Genomic DNA, 11868 nt, shown 5'->3' with positions numbered 1-11868 from the left:
TCTTGGTGATTACCTTAATGGACACTACTAAAGATTACATAAATTTTATAAGAAGAAAAATTATGAGATGAAATCACACGTTACACACTTTTGTGTATACCTTTCAAATTAAAGCTAGTCCATTAGTTGTTGATGCTTCATCTGACACCAACGATTGCTTACAATTTAGTGGACCAGTGCACACCAATAGAAGGCAAGTTTCACTGCAACATTCGTTACTATTGGCACAAATAGCACCGATGGATTTGCATGTAGGAATGGATTCTGTAAGAATGCCACAAATATGTATCATAATCAATAAGGTTAGTGATGCCAAAAGCTTTTAGGTAATCAAATCATCATACCTGTGAATGTAGCAAGGTCGTTGGTCATTAATGGTTTCTTTGATGCTAAGGGCTGCTCATACTTAAGTGGAAGAGCACACACTAGTAAAAGGCAGCTCTCACTACAACATTCATGGTTGCTTGCACAAATGGCGCCAATGGCTTTGCATGCAAGGGCTGATTCTGTAACAATGACAATTGGGCTCAAGTGAGTAATACTTTTATTGGTGGAAATTATCATAATTCTCTAATGACGTCAAGGACTCATCATGCTTAATTGGAAGAGTACATAGGAAATTTAGGGATCAAATTTTACCATAGCCAATGCTAGTTCATTCTTGTTAATCATGCTTAAGAGGGATAGAACACAATAATAAAAGACAATTTTCACTATAGCATTCATGGCTAGCCATGCAAATAGCACCGATGGATTTTCATGTCATGGTCAATTCTATTTCAATGCCATGAAGATTCATAATGATCATTAAAACACTATACATAGATGACTATCACTTCTCACAAAAAAAACACTGATGAGGAATGCTTTTACGGGATAAAATTTTACCTGTTAGTGCTAGTCCATTGCTTAATGATGCAATGGTTGATGCCAATGATTGATCATTCTTAAGAGGAAGAGCACACATTAATGACATTCAATTTTCACAACAACATTCATGGCTAGTCGCACAAATAGTACCAATGGATTTGCATGTAGCGTTTGAATATGTATGAAGATAATTAACAATATACATATATACTATCATTGTAAATAGATGGCTATTGCTCCTAGAAACATCACCTATATAGGAAAATTTTATGGGATCTACCTTTACCTGTCAATGCTAGTCCATCACTTGTTGATGCAACCTTTGATACCAATGACTTCTCATGCTTAAGAGGAAGAGCACACACTAATAAGAGACAATTGTCGCTACAACATTCATGGCTAGCTGCACAAATAGCACCGATGGCTTTACATGTAGTGGCCACTTCTCCTTCTGCTTGAATGCCACAAAGATGAACGATGATCATTGTCACTATACATAGATGGCTATCATAGTACAATCATGACTATCATTACTCACGCCAAACAACATTGATGATGGAAATCTTTTAGCCATCAGATTTTACCTGCCAGTGCTAGTCCATTGTGTGTTGATGAAACCTTTGATGCCAATGACTCCTCACGCTTAAGAGGAAGAGCACACACTAATAAGAGATAGTTTTCACTGCAACATTCATGGCTAGATGCACATATAGCACCGATGGCTTTGCATGTAGCGGTTGATTCTGCTTCAATATCATAAACACACATGAAGATCATTAACACTATACATATATACTATCACTGTAAATAGATGGCTATTGCTCATAGAAACAACACCTATACGGGAAAGTTTTATGCGATCTAACTTTACCTGTCAATGCTATTCCATTGTTTGTTGATGTAACCTTTGATACCAATGACGTCTCATGCTTAAGAGGAAGAGCACACACTAATAAGAGACAATTGTCACTACAACATTCATGGCTAGCTGCACAAATAGCACCGATGGCTTTACATGTAGTGGCCACTTTTGCTTTTACTTCTGCTTCAATGCCACAAACATGCATGAGGATCATTAGCACTATACATAGATGGCTAGCATTGTACAATCATGATTATCACTACTCACACAAAACAACATTGATGAAAGTTTTTTAGATATCAAATTTTGCGTGTTAGTGCTAGTCCATCGCTTGTTGATGAAACCTTTGATGCCAATGACTCCTCACGCTTAAGAGGAAGAGCACACACTAATAAGAGATAGTTTTCACTACAACATTCATGGCTAGATGCACATATAGCACCGATGGCTTTGCATCTAGCGGTTGATTCTGCTTCAATATCACAAATACACAAGAAGATCATTAATACTATACATATATACTATCACTGTAAATAGATGGCTATTGCTCATAGAAACAACACCTATATGGTAAAGTTTTATGGGATCTAACTATACTTGTCAATGCTATTCCATTGCTTCTTGATGCAAGCTTTGATACCAATGACTTCTCATGCTTAAGAGGAAGAGCACACACTAATAAGAGACAACTATCACTAGAACATTCATGGCTAGCTGCACAGATAGCACCGATGGCTTTACATGTAGTGGCCACTTCTGCTTCTGCTTCAATGGGTCGCACAAACATGCATGCGGATCATTAGCACTATACATAGGTGGCTAGCATTGTACAATCATGATTATCACTACTCACACAAAACAACATTGATGAAAGTTTTTTAGACATCAAATTTTACCTGTTAGTGCTAGTCCATTGCTTGTTGATGAAACCTTTGATGGCAATGACTCCTCACGCTTAAGAGGAAGAGCACACACCAATACGAGACAGTTTTCACTACAACATTCATGGCTAGATGCACATATAGCACCGATGGCTTTGCATCTAGCGGTTGATTCTGCTTCAATATCACAAATACACATGAAGATCATTAATACTTTACATATATGCTATCACTGTAAATAGATGGCTATTGCTCATAGAAAGAACACCTATATGGGAAAGTTTTATGGGATCTAACTTTACCTGTCAATGCTATTCCATTGCTTCTTGATGCAACCTTTGACACCAATGACTTCTCATGCTTAAGAGGAAGAGCACACACTAATAAGAGACAATTGTCACTACAACATTGATGGCTAGCTACACAAATAGCACCGATGGCTTTACATGTAGTGGCCACTTCTGCTTCTGCTTCAATGCCACAACAATGCATGAGGATCATTAGCACTATACATAGATGGCTAGCATTGTACAATCATGATTATCACTACTCACAAAAAACAACATTGATGATGAAAGTTTTTTAGACATCAAAGTTTACCTGTTAGTGCTAGTCCATTGCTTGTTGATGAAACCTTTGATGCCAATGACTCCTCACGCTTAAGAGGAAGAGCACACACCAATAAGAGACAGTTTTCACTACAACATTCATGGCTAGATGCACATATAGCACCGATGGCTTTGCATCTAGCGGTTGACTCTGCTTCAATATCACAAATACACATGAAGATCATTAATACTATACATATATACTATCACTGTAAAAAGATGGCTATTGCTCATAGAAACAACACCTATATGGGATAGTTTTATGGGATCTAACTTCACCTGTCAATGCTATTCCATTGCTTGTTGATACCAATGACTTCTCATTCTTAAGAGGAAGAGCACACACTAATAAGAGACAATTGTCACTACAACATTCATGCCTAGCTGTAGAAATAGAACCGATGGCTTTACTTTTGCCTTGTGTTGCCCGCGCAAAATGCACCCAAATACGCGCTGCTTGAGTTGGCGGTCTCCCTGGCGCTCATAGAGACCTCCCACTGCCCATTGTCATCATGAGTACTGCTTTCTAGGAATTGTCAAGGGGGCGCACTGTTAATCAACCTGGAAAGTGATGCGAGAGGAAACCGTGATCCTCGTCTCTCGCATTTCCTCTCCACCCAAAACCAGTCTAATTTTTACGCAGCGCCATGGTTTAAGCTTAGAGTCCTTTTCTTCTAGTTTTTTATCTCCTGAACATAACTACCCTTTTCACGAACATTTCTCTCGTGAACAAATGAGACAGATGGCCATACAGTGAGAGGCTAGTCTCTGGTTTGAAAATGAGGAAAGTGACACTACAGCTTAATGCGCGGTCGAAGAGCAAAAACTGGTGCTTATAAATGTGTACATATAGAAATAAATTAGTAAATCAAACAAAAAAATGTATATAAAGAAGAATGAAGTTAGAAACTTTGAATTGATAAGAAGTTGGTGTGTATTATAGATCCAAAACAAATAAACCATGTATTGGTCCCAAAGATAGTTCGATAACTCATTGACATGGATTATCGACGACTCCACATTGAGAGTGATCCTCAATCTTTCATAAAGTAACAATATTCCCAGCTTAGCATTCCATACCAACATTAATTATTGTTTGTATTGTTAATTGAAATGTAGACAAAGTACTTGATATGCCATAGTGGCCGGTGTGATCAAATCACATTTGTCCTTGGAATGAAAATTCTTCTACACACATGGGTGCCGATCAGAATCATTACTTCAAGTTCTCTTCTATTAAAATTGTTGCATATCAATCTTATTCCATTTTGGAGCCCTTGATAAATTTTCTATAGCATTTACTTATGAGGTGGAAATGAATTCTCTGAATTTTATGGTGCAAATGAACTCACGTGGAAACTTTTCATCTAGTGTTGGCACCTTTTTTTGAACGATACTTTGAAGAGGATTTTTATAACTTTCTTCAAGTCCATTAGTCTTCATGGTTCACCCACTATTGCATGTTAAGCATTGGTATTTTTGATCCTTTAAAGTGCATATCCTTCAAAAAAAATCCAAAATAGCCAAAATGACTTTCCAATGGTGGTGTTTGGTATACACTAAAATCTAATCAACATTATCCAAGATATGTCTGAAATTGCTATGAATGGAGTATCAACTAATGCATTAGATTCCATGAACATTGATGGCAAAAAGAATTAGGCTTAAAAGGATGTGGCTAGGAGAAGAGGCTTGTGCTCATGATCGCTCGCTCAAGTGGTGCAAAACCCTCTCTATGCTTTTTGAATTTGTTGCTGACTAATCGCATAAGAGTTCGCATGATGCAAGATCGAAGGAGTCTCTAGCCTCACGTGCGTTGGATGAGATCTGAGGTGATGTCTAATGTCCACCTCACTCTCTATTTCATGGTATATGATGACCTAGATCGATGAGGTGAGAACTAGTACTTGCCCAACACTTCCTACTTTAAATGCAAGAATAAGGCCCCTATTTCCTCTAGCCAATGTTCCTTCCCTTCTCATCTCCGTGCCAGCAAAGCTGTGCAAGAGAAATCATCTCTCACATGCAAGAACTATGCCATGAAAGACCTATCTTCACAGCAATATATACAAAGGATGGCCATATGACAATTTGAATGATACAGTGCAAATTGCATGTGGATAGTACAAGGGCATAAGACAAGCACTTGTCCATAGTACAGTGCAACTTAGTATAGGCATTTGTTCGGTGCATGATACAGTGCAAAGTATGTGTGAAAAATAGAAAAATCTTCTTGGAAATCTCAACTTGTTTGACATAGTGATGATGCATGATCAAGGCTTGAGATCTTCAAGTTCAATGTTTGAGCTCTTCATCTGAATAGTAGAGCTTGTTGTCTCTAAGTTCATTTTGGTAAAACCTCCTCAAACCTTTATAATCATGCCTTCATGTTTTGCACAATTTATCCACATAAAATGACCAATTTCATGAAGTGTATATGAACACAACAAATATTCAAGTGTCCGTTTCTATTGTACCAAGGATGAATGTATGAGAAAATTGCTTTGGTCAGTCCAAAGATGAGTATGGAGGGGTGATTTGAGATGTCCACAAGGCTAGGGTTGAAATGTCTCTTGGGTAGTGTAAGAAAGCCATAGCAACACAATAGGAAGGCCCATGAAGTTTCTACAAGTCGAGAACCAATAATTCAAAAACACAACGAGCATTCCGCCATCCAGAAGTACTGAACAATTGAGCATCCCAAAAGCACCAAACAATTGGGCAGCCGAAAGTAACGAACAACTGGAAATACAAACAATTGGGCATCCCAGAAGTACCAAACAATTGGGTAGCCGGAAGTACCGAACAACTAAAAATACAACGAGCATAATCCAGGCACATATGACAAGAGGCAAGCTTGTGTGGATTAGACATAGGTTACATAATCATAGTGGGAATGAAATAACAACCTCTTTGCATCCGAAAGTACCGAACAACTGGGAAGACGAGCATCTGAGACTACAAAGAACATCTAGAACTAAGCAAGAAAATGGGCATCCGAGAACAGTGATCACGTCCAAACAAGTACTCAATAGTAATGAATATGTGCCATGTCCAAACGAGTACTTAATAAATAATCCATGTGTGCCATGTCCAAACAAGTACTCAAGAAGTAATCCATATGTGTTCATTTGAAAGACGTTGAACCTTGCCACGTGCAAATGGGTACACAATATGACCATGTCCAAATGATTATTCAATAAGTAATCCATATGTGTCCATTGTGAAAGCTAGATAAATATGTGTCACATCCAAATGAGGACTTAGTAATAATCCATGTACCATGTCTAGATGAGTAAATATGTGTCACATCCAAACGGGGAGTCAATATAATAATCCATGTACCACGTTCAGACGAGTACTCAAGTAGTTAGCCATATGCCACATCCAAATGAGTACTCAAGCAATCAGCCATATGTGTTCATAAATATTGTCACCTAAAAGATGTTGAACTTTGTCACGTTAAAACGAGTATGCAATAAGTAATCCATAGATGCCACGGAAAAATGAGTACTCAATAAGTCAGCCATAGATGTTCATCGTGAAAGACATATAAGTATACCTCACCACATAAAGGGCAAAATAAAAGTATGCCTTGCTTGAACCAATAAGTAAATACATACCATAAGTCATCAATAAGTTAATCAACAAAGAAGGAACAAATCGTTGGTCTAGCAAGACCTTGCATGCACTCGTAAATATAGATGAGTATGAAAAATGAAGTAGATGTACTCATCCTATAGGTATCGAATGTGCATTTAGTCTGTTGGATTGTATCTAGGCATCTGTGCAAACCTACATGTACTCGGAGAAACAACTGAGTGTGATGAAAGAGAACATATGAGCTCACCTTGGAAATAAACGAGTGCCTTGAAAACAACAACAAAACATGTGAGAAGTACCTTCGCATATGTGAAGTAGCGTACCCAAGAAGTAGTGATAGCAAAGCTAAATAGAGAAGAAACATTAAAAGAAAACATGTTAGAATATTAACAACGTAAAACATTCGACAAGTCCTTTTCTTTCATAGGATGGACCAACTTATGAAAGTGAAGCTTGAATATGAGCAAGTCAAGCAATATGTTAGCATATAAGAGAGAAAGAAACATTAGATTGACATTTTCTTTTGCATATCAAGTACACCTACATGATATTTAGAATACTCTAGATCAAATACAATGGATGGCCTATAGGCATGCTTGATTAACAAAGATGAAAGAGAACCTGCTTTCAAAATCATAACATAATCAAAAGTAACTCTCACCTTCAAAATAACATAGAACATTTAGGAAATCAAAAGTAAATGATAAAATAATCGAAGAAAACAGTGTTTCATAAAAACAACCCTCACCATGGTTGCCTTGTTGTCTTCTCCACCTCGGCTGCTCTTTGTCCCATTTTTCTAACCTCGAAGCTCTCTCACAATTCCTGCATCACCTTTTTGGTTTTTGCATTCTCCGTTTTTAGCTCCTCCATCTTCTGGTCTTTTTCAATGTTCAATGATTTATCCATGTTGCAGAGGCATTTGTAAAGACCCTCCTTTTTTGATCTCTGATCTTCAAGGTACTTTTGCATCTATTTTGGCTCCTTGTCCACCATGTCCCCATCATTTTTCACTTCTTTGAGCCTATCTCAAAGCTCCTTCATGCGCTTCTTTGCTTCTTCTCTTCTATGCCTTTCCATGTCAACCAATTTCATGGAGCTTGCTCTTGTGCCTCCTATACCTTGGCTTTTGCACCTATCTTGAGAACTTTTCTCAAGTTGCATTGCCTTTGCTGCATCGGTGGCTTTCTCTTGTAGAAAAGTCACCTTCTAAGACATTTGCTTCTCGTATTGCTCAAAAATCCCTTCATCTCCTCATGTTCATCTCCTCCACTTTTTGCTCGCTCATGCAATAGCAGCATCAGAATCCCTCAGCAACTTCTACTCTAGTTTAGAAATCTTCTAGGGCGATTGACTACTTTTCATAACTATCAAAAGCCACGGCAAGCTTGTGCAAACATCTATCATGATCTTCTTGTAGGGTATTGTAGCTTGCTCTTTAGACTTCCAACACTGTTTCATAAAAACAACCCTCACCATGGCTGCTGCAAATTTCTCCACCGCGGTGGCTGGAACTTGCTCCACCATGGTGGCTGCCCTCTACATCCTTCCTAGTCTAGGGATCTACCTCGTTGTCTTCCCCACCGTGGCTTCTCTCTGCCCCATCCTTCTTGGCCTCAAAGCTCTCTTGCAGTTCTTGCATGACCTTTCTGGTTTCTGCATTCTCCCTTTTCAGCTCCTCAATCATCTGGTTTTTTTCAATGTAAAGACATCTCAAAGCTCCTTCATGCACTTCTCTTCTTCTTCTCTTCTATGCCTTTCCATGTCAACCACTTTTGTGGCGGCCTCAACTTGCTCTTGTGCCTGCATGGCCCTCGCTTGTGCCTCCTCTACCTTGGCTTCTATACCTTCCCTAAGGCTTTTCTCAAGTTGTGCTACCTTTGCTACATTGGTGGCTTTCTCTTGTAGAAAAGTCACTTTCTAAGACATCTGCTTCTCGTATTGCTCCAAAATCCCTTTGAGGGTGCATGCCATTAGGTGCATTGCAACTCTAGTGGACTGAGATGAGAATTGGGATTTGCCATCCATGCAATTCTTTAGGTTGGTTAACACGCTCTTGGAGATCGCCCTTGAGAAAGATACATCACATCCTTTCACTTGCTCTCCTGCTGCTTGAACTTGCCAGAACTTGTAGGTTCCTCTCGTATCAAGAAAGAAGTGAATTGAATTCTTCAATACATCTTGGAGGTCTGATGGCAAGCTTGAAATCTTGACTCCACCATCTTTACTAATCTGAGCATTGGGGCATATTGCTAGAATATCCTGTCTCTTTCACTCTTTCTCAAAAAAGTGTGCTTGCATATTGCCTCCACAAATTCCTAAATCCTTTTTAATCACTCTTTTATTGATGGTAATCTTATGACCTTGACAGACTCATTGCCCCTCCTTCACATTCATGTCCTGCACCATCTTGATGAAGTTTTGGAGAGCATCCAAATTGGGATTTTGAATAGTGAGAGAGGAATTCCCATATGTCACAATTTTAGGATGAGGGGATCTGGCACTATGCTGCAAAGGGGTAGGAAAGATTGTGTGACGAGCTCCCGGACTGTGCAAGGTCCATTATGAGAGGGGATAGAAGTTGCAGGAAGAGTGCAAGGAAGAAAAAATTGGTCAAGAGGGATAGAAGATGAAACAATGAAGGAAATGGAATAGTGGAGGCTTGAGATTACAAGGGAGAACGAAACATTCGAGAGGGATATAAGAGGAAACGGTTAAGGGAATGGAATAGCTGACCTCACTATCCAGGTGAGAGCCATCACGGTGGTTGGCCCAAATTTTGAATAATTCAAGGTGGCAGTACTGACTTGCCAGCCATGTCTGTGATGGCGTCTAAGATCCACTGGGTTGTCAGCGAAAATGTATGCTATGTGTATCACCCACCCTAGAACCATGTTATTCTTGTGAGCCTAACAATGAGGCCACATATGGAATCATTACTTTACCAACAACTCATGCTATCGATGCACGAGAGGAATTATTTGCAAACTATGACTTTTAATTTAAAAAATTTTTCACCGATTTTCTCAAGAGGATCATTTCCTACAATTCATCCATGTTATAAAGAGGAGACCAATGCTTGCAACAATGTTGTCATAGAAAACTATTCTAATGTGATATCAAAAGGCATGAATTGTGAGTGTATTTGAATTTATTTTAAACACCGATCACAATTATGTAGCCCAGCAAAGATTTTATTTGGCCACACAGCGTAGTTTTCACTCACATGCAACAGTAAGTCCAATACTTTTCTGCATTAACTTCACAAGATGTGCACAATATCTCAATACATTGTGGAAAGATATTGATCGTTGTATTGCTTTAGTTTATGTTTTGTATCTTCTATATGAGAAAAATCTATATTGGGGAATTTAGGAATTCTAAAGTGGGACTTGGGAGATTCCCAAATTCTGCAATACAATGTTTTTTTTGTTCTTGCATTGATTTAAGCATACTCTGATCAATCATTGCTGATAGATTTGTGTTTGTTGATTCCTTATGCTTCAATTAGGGGCTTGCATGAAAGAGTGCTTTCCAGAATGACAATTACTTGCCTGAGCTGGGGGCATTGATTGCATCCTTGTGCAAGTGTGATGGAGATGAGAGTCTTGTTACAAGTGCAATTGTGAATACAGGGTCACAAGTATGGAAGGAGGTGGATAGTGAATTTGAGGAGGAGGTTGCAAGAAAATATAGCAAGTGGAATTTTATGTCTAAGAAGATGTTCTATGTAGCGAGAGAAATCATAGGACAACTATGCATGGATGGAGCTAATTGTTGCTAAGGCTTATATGGAGACAAGGTCTAGACACATAAGAGTGATGTGCACATTGATAGATTGCGTCTAATTATTACGAAAAGAACCAATGCGGTGGTCTCTCGCTTCAATTAGGGGCTTGCATGAAAGAGTGCTTTCCAGAATGACGATTACTTGCCTGAGCTGGGGGCATTGATTGCATCCTTGTGCAAGTGTGATGGAGATGAGAGTCTTGTTACAAGTGCAATTGTGAATACATGGTCACAAGTATGGAAGGAGGTGGATAGTGAATTTGAGGAGGAGGTTGCAAGAAAATATAGCAAGTGGAATTTTATGTCTAAGAAGATGTTCTATGTATGCGAGAGAAATCATAGGACAACTATGCATGGATGGAGCTAATTGTTGCTAAGGCTTATATGGAGACAAGGTCTAGACACATAAGAGTGATGTGCACATTGATAGATTGCATCTAATTATTACGGAAAGAACCAATGCGGTGGTCTCTCTAAGCCAACCTTCAATTTTAATGATCTGCATGGGTGCGTGCCCAGTGATAAGTGGCAAAGTTGCACCAAAAGGCTGCACGATAATAAGTGATCAGGTGGCATAGGCCAGAGAATGCGTTGCACAAAGTAATGTAGAGATGCCATGTGTCGAGCTACGTGGTGTTTTGATCAAATAGATTACGTCTCATTATTATGCCAGTGCACCTTCATGATTGGGAAATGTTTCAACGAAAGCACGGGTTCGCACAAAATTCAAATATTCACCCAGAAGTGCATCGCATTATAGCCTCAAAATGGCCCTGAAAATAGTTTCGCGATTGGCTACACCCAAGCTAACATTGACCCTCTTGCATTGATTTAAGTATACTCTGATGAATCATTGCTGATAGATTTGTGTTCATTTTTTCTATACATGTTGTAGTAATGCCACGAAAAGGTTCAAGCAAGAGGGTTCTAAAACTAGACCTAATCTTAAGGAGCCAGATGTTCATCCTCATGTTGAGGAAAGGGGGAAGCAAGTTATGGGCTCAGGTATCGCTCAAGTGTTCAACTTCCTAATATCCTAGTAAATGAGGAGAAAGAAGTGTCTAAGGAACATTCAAACACAAGGGTTGGGCATTCAGGTGCAACAAAAGAAGATGAGGATGAACTTGTTGAGATGGACATGGAGATAATAAGTGGTGATTGGGAAGACAAGACTTCTTGGCTTTGATGAATGTCCTAGGATCCCCCTTTGCATGTTGATTCGTTATGCTTGGATTAGGGGCTTGCATGAAAAAAC

General features: G+C 38.9%; 1 long non-coding RNA gene across 1 annotated transcript; it reads right to left on the bottom strand.

The window, feature by feature from the left end:
* Positions 1-304: 304 nt before the first annotated feature.
* On the bottom strand, positions 305-1834 carry LOC147885565 (uncharacterized). Its single transcript, XR_015543503.1, has 4 exons — positions 1742-1834; positions 1455-1613; positions 1157-1321; positions 305-506 (listed from the first exon to the last, which is right to left on the bottom strand). It is a non-coding gene; the product is annotated as an uncharacterized LOC147885565 (long non-coding RNA).
* Positions 1835-11868: the final 10034 nt, after the last annotated feature.

The sequence above is a fragment of the Dipteris shenzhenensis genome, chromosome 25, assembly GCF_047967505.1.
Source record: "Dipteris shenzhenensis isolate YYH24624 ecotype China chromosome 25, Dip_SZ_1.0, whole genome shotgun sequence".
Classification (NCBI taxonomy): domain Eukaryota; kingdom Viridiplantae; phylum Streptophyta; class Polypodiopsida; order Gleicheniales; family Dipteridaceae; genus Dipteris; species Dipteris shenzhenensis.
Note: the sequence above shows the minus strand (reverse complement) of the source record. Positions and strands in the feature narration are given on the sequence as shown.